The sequence below is a fragment of the Halichoerus grypus genome, chromosome 8 (assembly GCF_964656455.1).
Source record: "Halichoerus grypus chromosome 8, mHalGry1.hap1.1, whole genome shotgun sequence".
Lineage (NCBI taxonomy): Eukaryota > Metazoa > Chordata > Mammalia > Carnivora > Phocidae > Halichoerus > Halichoerus grypus.
Genome location: NC_135719.1, coordinates 42,280,186 through 42,295,209, shown reverse-complemented (window position 1 = coordinate 42,295,209; position 15,024 = coordinate 42,280,186). Strand labels below are relative to the sequence as shown.

At 46.4% G+C, this 15,024-nt stretch overlaps 1 long non-coding RNA gene across 1 annotated transcript; it reads left to right on the top strand.

Annotated features, from left to right (window-relative positions):
* The first annotated feature begins 7,287 nt into the window (after nucleotides 1-7,287).
* On the top strand, nucleotides 7,288-14,465 carry LOC118522655 (uncharacterized). The gene is made up of 3 exons (XR_013450402.1): nucleotides 7,288-9,825; nucleotides 9,908-10,767; nucleotides 12,988-14,465. It is a non-coding gene; the product is annotated as an uncharacterized LOC118522655 (long non-coding RNA).
* The last annotated feature ends 559 nt before the right edge of the window (nucleotides 14,466-15,024 follow it).

Below are 15,024 nucleotides of genomic sequence, written 5' to 3'. Positions count from 1 at the left end.
GATGGCTCAGTGTAGTGTCATTCACCTGGGTTTATTTCCCAGCACAGCCCACCATGAACTCAGGTGTGAAGAGGGGTGGAAGTAATACTGAAAGAGAGGTGTCACGGTGTGGTGGGTATACTTGGCTTGTAAGTGACAGGAACCCAAATTAAATTAGCTTAAGCAAACTCGATTCACATAACCAAATCATTGCAAGGACAGGGTACAGCTGGGCTTGAAATCCAGGTCTCTGCTTCTCTCTGCGTGCTGGCTTTCTTGCCTCAAACCTATTCTAGAAATTTAGCTTCCAGGAGCTCTCAAGTTCACATCAGATTTACCACTCTAGATGCTAGAGCTCTCCAAGTTCAAAAATTTCAGGGAAGAGCTTTGATTGGCTCAGTTTAGATCAACAGCCCGTTTCTGGCAAGTAGGAAGGACTGAAGACACAGCCACGGTGTAGGCCAGAAAGAGAGATGGTTATTGCCCCAGTGTGCAGTAGAACTCAGGGACAACGGCGCACCAACCACAGGACGAAGCATCAGTGACCCACTAGACGCCAGTGCCCCCGGGGAGATTGGAGCACGCTCCATGCAAGGGTATCAGACCAAAGAGGGGGAAAACAGCAGAACCCCACAGAGTGGACCTAATTTATTTAGAAGGCATCAGAGACACCCAAGGTAAACCCAGAAACGCTTGCCAGTTGAGGGGCAACTTTGCACTTGGGTCCCGAGATTGCAATTGGAGCCAATTAGCAAAATACAGGTTATGGTCAAAGTAACCTCCTTTATTTATATAGACCGGATGACATCAGGGAACCTATGCTACAAAGAAATGAATTAACGTATGAATGATTGTTAACACACTCTTGTTATAATGAAAAAGGCAATTTATAGGTAAATAAGGAACACTTTCACTTAAACTAAACACCTCTCTCTTGTCCTTTCCCAGAAATGTTTTTCAGATCCAAGCGTTTTCATAGGTGTAAAAGGGTGCCTGAAAATGAGCCAATTTATTTAAGAGCAGGGTCCATCAGAGAGATGAGCTGTGTATTCTTAATCCCTCCGCAGGCTGTCCTTTTTCTTGAATAAGAAACACACCCCACATCTCAGTGAATCTAAAATACCATTGTTTGTACGACGCACTATTGTTTCATGTTCTGCTAAGAAATAATGAAGGCTGCCAATTAAACTCTGATCTAATGCTGTGTTCACCTGAATTTTTTATACTTATTGAAAGAACTCTTTAAACTTATTTAGACACAGAGTCTTATCCTGCATTACTCTTGTGTGTACATAAAAAAAAAAAAAAAAGGAAAAACCCGAGCAAAACAAACTGGTTACAATAGTCTTAAAACTTTTTCACATTTAGGGGCATGTGGGTGGCTGTCGGCTAAGCATCCGACCTTGGTTTCGGCTCAGGTCATGATCTCAGGGTCTTGGGATCGAGCACCACATCAGGCTCCCCGCTCAGCAGGGAATCTGCTGGAGATTCCTTCTCTCCCTCTCCCTCTGCCTCTTGCCCTGCTCTCTCTCAAATAAATAGTAAATCTTTTTTTTAAACCTTTTTTTATTATTGTGTTCAGTTAGCCACTGTGTAGTAATCATTAGTTTTTGATGTAGTGTTCAATGATTCATTAGTTTTTGATGTAGTGTTCAATGATTCATTAGTTACGTGTAACACCCAGTGCTCATCACAGCACGTGCCCTCCTCAATACCCATCACCCTGTTACCCCCTCCCTGAACCCCCTCCCCTCTGAAGCCCTCAGATTGTTTCCCGGGGTCCATAGTCTCTCGTGGTTCACAATAGCCAAACTGTGGAAGGAGCCGAGATGCCCTTCAACAGAAGAATGGATAAAGAAGATGTGGTACATAAATAAGTAAATCTTTTAAAAAAACTTTCACATTTAAAATTTGCCTCTCCTAAATAATTTTTTGAATTAGAGTTGAAGGCTGCTTCCTTCCCCTCCTTACCGCCCCCCCCCCCACACAGACACAATCATCTTTGCTGTTGCAACATTTTTTTTAAAAAGGGTTCTTCACAAATATCTCCCGGATTTTCTTCCAAGTCCCTGACCCAATTTTGTTGTGCGCATGTGGACAATGACAGGCCCTCACCAACTGCTACCTGGACCACACATCCTGATTTCAGAGCTGTTAAAATGTGACCACCACCAACAAAAGATGTTTCAGAAGCACAGCATTCATAACAGGGTATCCCAGGGTGCCCCAGGTTATAGTGGGAAGTGCCATGTTAATGTCAAGGGCAAAATTTCTGGTGACACTGAAGATTCCGGACAATGCAGTAGTAACATCTCTTTAGAAGGGACAATATTCTCCAACACACTGTTGCCAGGTCTGTGACTTCACTCCAGGCATTTTCTGATAAGACCAACCCTTCCTGTGGTGTTGTAGCAATTATTTCTGACTGAAGCTCTTGTGCCCTAAATCGGGAAGACAAGTCATGTTCTGCATACCTTGCTTTTTCTCACTTAATAATATATTCTGCGGATCTTCCCATATAAGCCTTTGTAAAATGAATTCATTCTTTGTGACGTCTATATAGCCTCCCGTTGTAGGAATGAACCATAATTTCTTTTACTAGTGCACTACCAACGGGCACTTCACTAACTTCCAGCTTTTTTGTTATTACAGATAATGCTGCACTAGGCATCTCTGGCAACATAAGAAACCATTGATAGAGGCTGCCTGTCAAAAATGGGCCCAGAGATTTGGAACAAGAAGGAGAGTTCTTTCTCAGTGTGTACCTTTTGACTATATTTATTTTTTGCAATATATTATTTTTATTTTTAAATAAAAGTAAACATTGAAAAAAATGTGTTTTTGGTTTTGTTTTGTCTGGTTGTTGTTCTTTTTGCCTTGGTTTTATTTATTTATTTATTTATTTATTTTAAGATTTTATTTATTTATTTGCGAGAGAGAGAATGAGAGACAGAGAGCGTGAGACGGAGGAGGATCAGAGGGAGAAGCAGGCTTCCCCTTGAGCAGGGAGCCCGATGCGGGACTCGATCCCGGGCCTCCAGGATCATGACCTGAGCCGAAGGCAGTCGCTTAACCGACTGAGCCACCCAGTTGCCCCTTTTTTGCCTTGGTTTTAGAATGAATGTTGGTCTAAGCCTCCCCACTGATTCTGCTCTCATCTGGGAAACCTCTGGTTCCCTGTTGCTTGGTTCTTTGCCTTGTCGGACTTTTCCAAAGAAAAGCTGGTTTCTGCAAATCCAGCTGAGTGCTGTCTTCCACCCCAAACCGGCAAGAGGCACTTCTCTTTAAGACAAACTCCAGGATGCTCACAGTATCAAATGCTGCATTTTCTTTTTCTATATTTCCAGATAAGAGAGGGGTTATCTCTGGCCTGCCGTACCTTCTTGGGATTCTGCAGTCCGTTTTGGGTAGGAGCTTGGACCTTTCTTTTTCTTTTCTGTTTAACTCTGAGAATTAGTATTCACACTGCACAAGAAACAGTATCGTTTTTGCCCTGGAAAGTTTCCCTCTGCCGCCTTAATTCAGAGGTAATCCCCAGTCCTTAGCAAGGTCTGCTGCGATGGACATCTTGGGGTTCAATATCCTTTCTAATAATGAGGACATATTACAAAGCAGTTAAAGAATCTGTTCTGTTGGTATAGTGCATTTTAAAGCATTTTTTAAAAGTCTCCATTATAAATTTCAAAATGCTATGATTTTCTAAATGTTTTATTTACATGAGTACTCAGTGTCTTCATTCTCTTTTGGTACTCGTCTGAGAGTACTTGACTTTGTTTCAGACCAGAAACATTGAATTTACAGACTGTGTAATTGTGATTTTTTTAAATGCATGCTTCATAAATAAATAGGGGAGAAGAGACAAGTCTTTCCAAATAATATACGTAAATACTCTCCCCTCTCATGCCCCACTACCCAGGACGAGTGGGACTTAGTGACACATTTCCAAAGAAAGAAGTATGAGAAGGAAAACATAGTAACTTTCCAGTGAAGATACCTGGCAAGCACCACCTTAACCACATGCCCAATGTCCCCATCACAGTGAGGTCATGTGGCTGCGGGATGATGAGAAGGGCACGTGACCTCAGCTGCATTCTTTCCAAAAAAACAAAACAAAACAACAAAACAAAACAAAACAAAAACAAGAAACAAAAAAACCTCCATAACCCAATCTTTTCATGAGGAAATACATGAGACAAACCCAAATTTAGAGACATTCTACAGAATACCTAACCACTATTTTTCAAAAATGTCAAGGGCATGAAAGACAGGGAAAGGCTAAGGAATTATAACGGATTAGAAGACACTAAGGAGATGACAGTTAAATGCAGTGTGGTCCCCACATTGGATCCTGGAACGGAAAAAGGATATTATTGGAAAACCTGGCAAAATCTGAATATAGTGAGAATTTGGCTAATAGTAAAGTACCAGTTTGCTAATTTGATAAGTATACCTTAGTAACGTGAGGTAACACTAGGGAACCCTGCAACTAGCCGCGGGGTACGCAGAATTCCCTGCACTATCTTTGCAACATTTCTGTAAATCTAAAATTATTCCAAGATTAAAAGTTTATTTAAAAATGTTTATGTTTGGGGCTCCCTGCTTGGCAGGGAGCCTGCTTCTCCCTCTCCCTCTGCCTGCCACTCTCCCTGCTTGCGCTCTCTCTGTGTCAAATAAATAAATAAAATCTTAAAAAAAAATGTTTATGTTTGTATTTCCCCTTTTCTTTCTTTTTAAAAATTTTAATTCTAGTATAGTTAACATATGGTGTTATATTAGTGTATTGTGTACGGTATAGCGATTCAACAGTTCCATATGTCACCCCATGCTCATGCACTCCTTCATCCCCATCACCCTGTCACCCACCCCCCCAACCCCCTCCCCTCTGCTAACCATCAGTTTGTTCTCTAGAGTTAGGAGTCTGTTTCTTGGTTTGCCTCGCTCTCTCCCTCTCTCTTTTTTTCCCTTTGCTCATTTGTTTTGTTTCTTAAATTCTGCATATGAGTGAAATCATACGGTATTTGTCTTTCTCTGACTGACTTATTTTGCATAGCATAGTACTCTCTAGCTCCATCCACGTCATTGCAAAATTACCATACTGTTTTGATTACCACTGCTTTATAAAATACCTTGAAGTCTGGAACTGGGATGCCTCCAGCTTTGTTCTTCTTCAAGATTGCTTTGGCTATTCGGGGTCTTTTGCGGTTCCATACAAATGTTAGGATTCTTTGTTCTAGCTCTGTGAAGAATGCCGTTGGTATTTTAATAGTGACTGCATGAAATCGGTAGATTGCTTTGGGAAATATGGACTTTTTAAAAAGATTTTGTTTATTTGAGAGAGAGAGAGAAAGAGAGTGCACTCAAGCGCATACGCATGAACGGGGGGGAGGGAGGGGGAGAGGCAGAAGGAGAGGGAGAAGCAGACTCCCCGCTGAGCAGGGAGCCCAACATGGGGCTCAATCCCAGGATCCTGGGATCATGACCTGAGTGGACGGCAGACGCTGAGGCACCCAGGCGCCCCCGGAAGTATGGACTTTTTAACAGTATTTGTTCTCCCAATCCATGAGCATGGAATGTCTTTCCATTTATTTGTGTCATCTTCAATTTCTTTCATCGGTGTTTTCTAGTTTTCACAGTACAGGTCTTTCACCTCCTCGGTTAGGTTTATTCCTGGGTATCTTGTATTTTCTCTTTTCAAGATCATGAGCCTGTGAAGTTAGGACTTTGTGTAGCTGCCTATATTTATCCAGAGCCTTGCATCATAGCACGGAAAGCTGTTACTGCTGCAAAACTGAGACCTCATCTCTGCCCTAAGCCTGATGACCAGGACATGGCCAGAAGACGACATCAAAGCCAGGGCAAGAGTGAGGAAGCGCATGTGTTCTGGAAGACCCTGTGTCTGGGCTTCCTGGCCACTGGGGTACTGGGGTACCACCTCGGCGGCAGCTGCTGCCCTCCATGGTGCTGCTAAAGGGAGTCCGCTCAAGTCTCCAGCTGCCGCAGCTCTCCCCAGAAGCACAGGCTGCTGGTAAATGTGCTGTGATATGAAGACAGAAGCCGCTTCCTCAACGGCATCTTTAGGCCCCGTCTTTACTAGCAGTCTTCTAGAACAATCATGCTCATTGTTTGAACACCATTGAAATGACAAAGATGCTATAAACCACAGAGTATCAGTAACTTCTTTCAAAGGATTCCAATCCACAAATGAGAGAGGGAAACACAAACAGATTTTTTTTTAAGATTTTATTTATTTTTTTATTTTTCAGAGAGAGAGCAAGCACAAGCAGGGGGAGCAGCAGAGGGAGCAGCAGAGGGAGAGGGAGAAGCAGGCTCCCTGCTGAGCAAGGAGCCGGATGTGGGACTTGATCCCAGGACCCTGGGATCATGACCTGAGCCGAAGGCAGATACTTAACGACTGAGCCACCCAGGCGTCTCCACAAACAGATTTTTATCACGGAGCCACATTTCCAGACCCACAGTTTAGACTGGCCTCCCTCTCCAGCTAAGCGGAACCATGCAGGGTTTCTAAGGGAGAAGATTTTGCTTCTCTTCCTTCCACCCTGCAGGAGAATGAAGGAGCTTGTGATGGACCCAGTTGTGCCCCCATGCCTCCCAGTTCATTTGTTGAAGCCCTGACCCTCCATGGGATGGGAGTTTTTGTTAAGTGAGGCCAGGAGGGTGGAGCTCCGATCTGGTAGAACCTGTGCCCTTATACGAAGACGAAGAGACACCAAAGCTCTCTCTCCTCCCATGTGGCGTCTGCAAAGCCGAAGAAAGGCCCCGCCAGAACCCGACCCAGCCAGACCTGGATCTGGGTCTTCCTGGACTCCAGAACCGGGAGCAATAAATTCCATTGGTTAAATTACCTAGTCTGTGGCATTTTGCTATGGAAGCCTGAGCAGACTAATACAGCATATTAAGAATAATTTCTCTTTTCACCAGAAGGGAAGAATGTTATAGGTAAAATTCAGAATGAGGTTGTTAGAAACAGAGAGAATTGGGTCCATTTTAATCCCAATAGTGGCCGCTAGGGAGGGGACAAGAATGATAGAAAGCAGGAGGGAGAAAGAGAACCCATCACCTTTTCTGGGCTCCACTCAAACTCCCAGGCACAAAGGCAGAGGTTAGCTGGCCAGAACCCTAACTCCTAACTTATTGATAGTAGTAATAATAATATAAAAGACTGGAATTTGGAATTTTCTCCACTTTTTTTTTTTTTTTTTTAACCATACTAAGTCAGTGACCTGGAGTTTCTTCTTGGGTTCTTTAAAAGCATCTCAAAGAGAACTCACAAAATTTCCCTATCTTTTTCCCACTGTCGAGGTCTCTCAAGGCTCTGGTGGGGAACTGCATGAGGTAATGGATGCAAAAGTGTTTTGTAAAATACAAAGCATTCCACCCATGCAAGCTATTATTGGAAGGAAGCAGAAGGATGAATTTAAATCCCAAGATCCCCTGAAAAAATGTGTGAAAGGTGGCCCCATTTAGATCGTCGTCCTCACTGTGAATTTACAGACCATTTAGCAATTTCTCCCAGTGCTCACACCCGTTCCCGGGGTGACATTCTTGCCCTGTGCTTGGAAGAGCAGGGAGAGGCCCGGCTCTCCCCAGCCCGGCCGGGTGGACCGCAGCCGCGCCTGCGGAGGAAGGGGCTCGGTTGCTAGGAGACCAGCGAAAGTGGGCAGCCGGCTCCCAAGCAGGTTAGAATCCGGCGAGGAAGGATTTTAAAAGCCTATTTCCGGCTGCTTCTGTGAGAATTGAAATTCTTTTCAGGGTCCAGCCACCAGTGGTACAATCTGCTTCTATGACTGGTGTTGCGAAGCCCTTGAAAGGGATCTATCTGGCCATTTCTTGTCTCCTCCCTCCCACAGTGCCTAGAAAGACAGGCACTTAAAAAGGGGTGAGGGGTGGGGAGGCCGGGAGTTGGTGGAGTCCACAGCAGAAGCTGAGAAGTGACAGCACGAATTAACCCAAGCACATCTGATCACGACCCTTAGACCCTAACGAGGAAATGATTGTGTTCAAGCTACGTGCAATTGCGGTGCACCTTCCGCGGCTTCTAGGAGCATCGAGGTAGGCGGCCACCGGAAGTGGGTTTCAAGTCCACGAGAGGTGTGTCAAGCAGGTCTTTTCTTCTGGAGTTTATCTTCACAGGAACAGCCTGACGTGCGCTTCTGGGCTAATTAGATGAGGTTGACACTGGGGTTCAGTCTTCCCTTTGAGGATTATGAAAAGACCATGGTTTTCAAATAAGAATGGCTTGGCGTGGTTTGGTTTTCCCAAAGCATGCAGCACACCCAAGAAATCAAATGCTTTCTCAAAGCCCGTGAGCCCGCAGCAAGATATACTGATGCATACAGCCGCCTGGAACGGAGTATTGAGCTCAGGAGAATCCGCTGGAAAAACAGTGGAATAATAGGTGCATTTAGAGTCATTTATGGGCTGAAGCTTGACAGTCTTTGTGCCTTGTTACTGCTGGAGCATTGAGAGCAAAGCGGCAGTGCTGATTCATCAGGAAGAAAGAAGCTCGCCGGGCGTATGAAAATAAACCATCTCTGAAGAGGTTCCAGTGCCCTCAGCAGACATGCTTTATTTGGTTAAAGCGTAATGTCTAATGACAAAACGCAACAGCAATCTCAGTATTTACCGGGACACTCTGGCTTCCAGCTGCTTTTATAGGCAGTTGGGGTGGGGTGGGGGGGACTTCCAGGGGGCACAGTAATTGGTTGAGAAAAGAGAGATTCAGGAAAATCGAGGACATGCACAAGACAGTGCCTGTTTAATGGAGGTGAAGATGAGGGCAGCCCTGAAATCTGAGAAGACCGAAGACCCCTTGTCGGCTAATAGTAGGATGCGTGAGAAGCACAATGAGGAGCTACTGCGGGGAATTACAGCAAGGTGGGGAGATGAAATATCATGATACTATGCATATAAATGAGAAAGAACTGAATCTCATATATGCTTTTGCGTCTAACTCCCTGAATGAAGTGGGCAGGCGCTGAAGCCATTTCCCCCTAATTTCTCCATTGTGTAAAGTGGAGAGAAGTACTTTGTAAATGGAGACTATTTGGATGAGCGAACAGTCATGGGCTTCGAGGTCACACAGACCTGGGTTCAGATCCTGGCTCTGCCATTTCTTAGTGTGGGACCTCGGAGAAGATGTTTAATTTTCTGAGTCTGTTTTCTCATCGGGGACACAAGGAAGCTGTTGGGACAGTATTTTGGGGAAGCTCCGTTCCATCTCTCTTCTGCCTCTGTGTTCTGGCTTCAGACTCAAACACCCGGGAGAAAGGGTCTGAGTGGGGATTGTGACGCAAGGGGCAGGGCCCCATGGTTTGTGGCTTTCTTCAGAATCACATGGTGTGAGGGAGGGGCGTTTCTCCCAAAGGAAAGAGGCCTGGCCGACAAAAGCATAATTCAAACAAAATGAGTTAAAGGGAATTTTTGAACACCTTAGACTGAAGACCAGGCACAATTGTACTTCTTCAGAAGGATGTAATTTGGTGGTGGCAGCTTTGCAATTTCAAAGAAACCACTCCAGGATTCGGGTCACCCTGACAGCGTTGTCTACATCTCCTGAGAGGAGAGCCAGGAACCCGCCATCAGGCGTTTCCCAGGTTGTCTCACGACCAGCCTAAATACCAAAATGCCCTCCCAGCCCCTGGATCCCGAAGGGCCAACTCAATGCCTTCTGCTGGGCAGTGAAACCCATAGAGCCTGGTTTCTCTGAGGGACGCCTTCTCCTCCTTCCTCCATGAACGAACATGGTTCTGCAGGCTTGGCTGCACCCCTTACAGATTCAGCTTTGGAAGCACTGGGCCCCTTGGCCAGATGGGCAAGTAAGAGCAGGTATGGGCTCTCAGCAAATGCTGCATTCAGGCCTGGTTAGCAGGTGGGACCTTGGCTCACTTGTTTTTTTCTTTTCAAACAGCACCAGGACCCTGTTGGGAGCAGCTGAGTCCAGGCCAGAAGGCACCCCAGCGCTGAGCCTGGGGTGAGGCTCTAATTGAAAGAGGAGGAAGGGGGCAGCTCCTTGGCTTTCTGCTTCCAAGGAGACAGTCTGTGTGCTCTTGGATCATGTGAGCACCAGGAGGGGAGCAGGCTCAGAGTCCCCCAGCGGAGAAGGCAGCTGCCCCAGGTGCGGCTCTTGTAGCCACAGTCGAGGTCTTTCTGGCTCAAGCTTCTTAACCTAGGTGTAACCTTGCCACCTGACCAGTGGCTGGGGGTGCTTCTGGAAAGAGTCTCATTTGTTTCTCCATCTCCCCCTTCCCAGCATGGGCCTGACAACCTCTTGCCACGCCTAAGGGAGCAGGTTGCCGAATAAATTATCTGTGCCTACATGTCTAGCTGCACATGAAGATGACCCACTTTTTACCCTTCTTGGGCAGGTGGAAACCCAGAAAGGCGGCTGGGACAGTTAATTCTGTGTGTCCACTTGGCTGGCCATGGGGTGCCCAGATTAAACATTTCTGAGTGTGTCGGTGAGGGTGTTTCTGGATGAGGTTAGCATTTGGATCAACGGACTCAGTAAATTGCCCTCCCTAATGTGAATGGCATCATTCAGTCCATTGAAGGCCTACATAGAACAAAAGGCCGAGGAAGGAAGAATTTGTCCCTTTTATCTGGCCTCACTCTCTGAGCCAGAACATCTCATCTCTTCTCCTGCCCTTGGACTAGAATTTACACCATGGTTCCCCGGGTTCTCAGGCCTTTGAACTTGGACTAAGTTACTTTTCTGGGTCTCCAGCTTGCAAACAGCAGATCATGGGACTTTGCAGCCTCCGTAATCACGTGAGCCAATTTCTCATTTTATAGATATATCATTGTATATCCACGTCTATATATATCTGGTTTGTTTCTCTGGAGAACCCTGGCTAATACAGCCATTCTCTTGGTCACCCTGAGAATTGTCAAGTGTGTAGGGTTGTACGTCTTCCAGCTGGTATCAACAGTTTCACTACTTCATTCACCAAAAGCTAAAACCTCTTCCTCATGCTAACCAGGTTCATCACTTTCGTGTTCAAGGCGTTGTGTGCGGATTTGTGTCAGGGTCTACACTGATCGGGAAGGGGCTGCCTCCAGGGAAGCAGATGGGTGGAGAGGTACTGGGGGCCAAGTCACTTGTGACCTAGAAAATAGGTCATGGGACTCCTGAACTAAGGGGCGGAGATCTGAAAGCAGTAGTGAGGGAGCTGAACTGAAGTCAAAAGCCAAGAGAACTAAATGGTTTACCGAGAAGCGTTAATGGAAGATGAGTCTAGGAGTGGGTGACAAAGAAACCAGAGAGATCTGCCTTGGTTCCAGGGCAGGTGTGTGTGTGTGTTTGTGTGTGTGTGTGTGTGTGTGTGTGTGTGTTTAGAAGAGTCAGACCAGGTGAGACAGAGATGTAGGAACTGGTTCAAGGCTGGAGAGGGCCGAGGTGAGGTTGGGTGGGGAGGACACAGCGCTGGTTTCAGATCCCGGAGGCTGAGACCTGGGCAGGTGCGGGGGGGGGGGGGGGACGGGGGAGGGGGAGCAGCTGATAGAAAGCCAGCAGCTGGCCGCCATAGGGATCCTCAGCCCGAGCTACCGGAGTCAAAGAACACCGGCCACACCTGAAGTTACCTTTTAAGGAAAGCGGCCCAAACCGGTTCTTTCCTGTGTCCGTGGCTATTGCTTATGACACGTTTTGAGTGAAACCGACTCAGTGCCCTCACCATAACTGGCTTTACCAGACACCGATGCCAAACTAAAGGCAATCAGTCAGTCACCCATGAGCCAGCCACAGCAACCATCTCTGAGGCAGTGTGGCATAAAGTCTGCCCAGGGAGAGCCACTTCCTAGTGGAAGTTATGGGTTGAACTGTGTCTTCCCCCAGTTCCTAGGTTGAAGCCTTAACCCCTACTACCTCGGAATGCGATTGTATTTGAAGAGAGAGCCTTTAAAGAGGCAATTACGTTAAAATGAGGTCGTCTGAGTGGGCCCTACTCCAATCTGACTGGTGTTCTTACAAGAAGAGGAATTTGGACTGCACAGAGAGACACACCAGGGGCGTGCGTGCAAAGAGGAGAGACCGTGTGAGCAGCAAGAGGTGGCTGTCCACAAGCCACGGAGACAGGCTTCGGAAGGAATGACACCTGACGACACCTTGATCTTGGACTTCCAGCCTTCAGAACTGTGAGGAAATACATTTCTCACACACTAATACACACCCAATTCAGTTCTCCCTTTGGGGGAAACTAAGTGCGAGGTTAGGATCCCTCACATTCCAGTTGGAAGTACTGGAATCTAGACAGGGTCCAGCTGAGAAGACACATCCCTTATGACTTTGCATCTTAACTCTGCTGGCCATCAATCCTCATCACCAAAGATCAGCTGTGCTGGTCTCTTGCTTGAAACATTATGGAGCTGGGTTAATACACAGGAAGCTCCTGAGGGGGCAAGACCAAGAATGCAGGTAATGGGCTCCGTGGGGGCACCTAGGCTGGGCCAGGCAGAAGCATGGCCAAATCCCAGGCCCTGGCCATGAAGAGGAGGCACTCTCAGAAAGAGAAACAAGAGAAGATAAAAGACTGAAAATGTATACTCCTATTTATAAGAAACACTAGGATGTTAATGAGGCTCTCACTAGACTTACAGACTTAGGAGCAAGCAAGTGTGTCCCAAATCAGCCCTGAGCCAGTGGCCAGGGTCCACAGAGAGTGGATATTTGAGTCTTGGGGACTGCTGAGGCTCTAGGAGAGTTCTGGAGGTAGAATTTCTATATCAGATAGGGGTGAATAGGTCCTGGTGAGGACAGGGCTTGCCCAAGGGTGGTGTAGATTCCAACTCTTTAGGCTGAATATCACCTATTTGCTTCCCTTCTCTTCTCACAGAAAGAATAAATTAGATTTATTTTTCTATAATCAGCTCACACTACAGTGAAACCAGTTGTTCCCGCATACTTGTCTTTCCCTCTTTCTTACAATGTTGTTTATAAGTATATTTTAAAACTGTTTGGGGGAATACTGATATTTTGTTACTCCACAACAGGTTTTTTTCTGGACAGATGAGAATCCAGGGAAAGGGAGACAAACTCCAGTTACACTTTCAAATGAATTCTGGCCACTGTGTAAAGGAATTTAAGAGCTCGCAGAGCATCCAAGTGGATGGTCAGGCAGGGTGCTGAAGAGGGTCCTTGAGTTCTACAGGCTCCCACGTGTAGTCTGCAGTTTTGCTTTGTCTGCTTTGCTTTGCTTTTCTTGATTTGCTCAGCGCGAGGATGGACCAGCAGGAAGAATGGCAGAGCGCGTGGGGAGGGGCATGCTGGACTGAACATGCAGGATCAAGAGGACCATCTCTGTCACTCACTGTGCAGTTTGTCCTTCCTCTTCTCTTCTCATATTCCTTAAGGAATGGGCCAGTGCATTGGGGGCTGTATGTCTGGGGGGGATGGCTGGGAAATGAATAAAGTATAAGAGTAAATCTGGTTTGCAATGGACTATGAGAGTCTCAGTTCCAGTGGGGGGCCCAGAAGAGCATAGCACTCTTGCCAACAGCTAAATTTATTTTTGTTCTGTGCTCCCAGGAAACAAAGGTATCTGGAAATGGCCAATGGTCCCATGGACAAGAGACATCAAGTAGATAATCAGCCTTGCACCAGCTGGGCTGTGGTGGTCCAGCGCCTGAGGACTCTTGAGGGCAACGGGAGGGGAGCCTGGAAGAAATAGAATTGGCCCCATGCACTCGAGGGGCGTTTGACATAGAGTTTCCCATCAAGTTTTCTTTTTTTTTCTTTTTTAAGATTTTATTTATTTAAGAGAGAGAGAGTGAGCAAACGAGAGAGAGAGAGCCCGAGCAGGGGGAGAGGAAGAAGCAGGGGGAGAGGGAGAAGCAGACTCCCACTGAGCAGGGAGTCCGATGCAGGGCTGGATGCGGGGCTGGATGTGGGGCTGGATGTGGGGCTCAATCCTAGGGCCCCGGGATCATGACCTGAGCTGAATTTAGACGCTTAACCGACTGAACCACCCAGGCGCCCCATCTTGACAAGTTTGCTAAGATCATACGCCTAACGCCTACCCTGAGAAGGAAAACAAATACAATCCTTCTTATTTGTGGGAATTCCCAAGAGGCTGTTTGTTTGATGGTAAGAAAACAACTTTAGATATATAAATAAGCTTCATGGCAGAATAGAGATCTTCAATAAGGGAACATCAACTCTTAATTCTAATTAGTTTAGACATTTCCTCTGCTTACAGATAGGTAGGTTGACAAGATGATCTCTTGAGAATTCTCTCAGATCTATGGTATGATATTTTCTCTGGGTTGGGTAATATTCCAATGGTCCTACTTGAATTTATGATAAGGGAAATGAGTGACAAGTATCTTTTTGATTACGTGTTCTGTGTCAATACGTGCGCTATATAGGCATGCCGTATTGTGAATCTGCTTGCCTACACATTTATTTTTCACTCCGGGGCATCACTGTGACCATGCATTTCGAATGGCCTAAATAAAGATAGTTTTTAAGACTTGCATGTATTTCTGTATAGGCGTGTGGAAGAATGACCTCTTTAAAAGCACCAATTCCTTTGGCAGCGATTCATTTCAGGGGCTCCCCGTGGGCTGCTCCAGTTCCGTGTGGTACAAGGGTACGTGAAAGGCTGAGCGTAGGGCTGTTTAAATCAGGGTTTGTTAGAGGGATGTTGGGGAAGCAGCGGTACCAGGGGAACAGCAATCAAAATCCAGAAGGCAGCCGGCAGCACGTCACATTCGAGCACCAGAAGCCCAGGGACTGGGAGCGCATCTGCCCGGATGCCACCACAGCTGCCCTGTCTCCTCTAGGAGAACTGGATTTCACAGTCGGCTTACACAGCTGAGTTGAGGACATTTGTCCTGAACTTCCAAAGAGCATATAAAACACAGAGGAAACTAGCCAGAGGCAGTATGCACAGAAACTAGCAGGAACGCAGCAATGCGAGGGGGCAGAAACAGCAAAACAGAACGCCCGGCTCCAGGCTCCGGGCTCGCAGCGTGGAGAAAGGGAGCAGAAGAGTTTGCACTACAAAGAAATCAGGAGTCGGTAAAAGG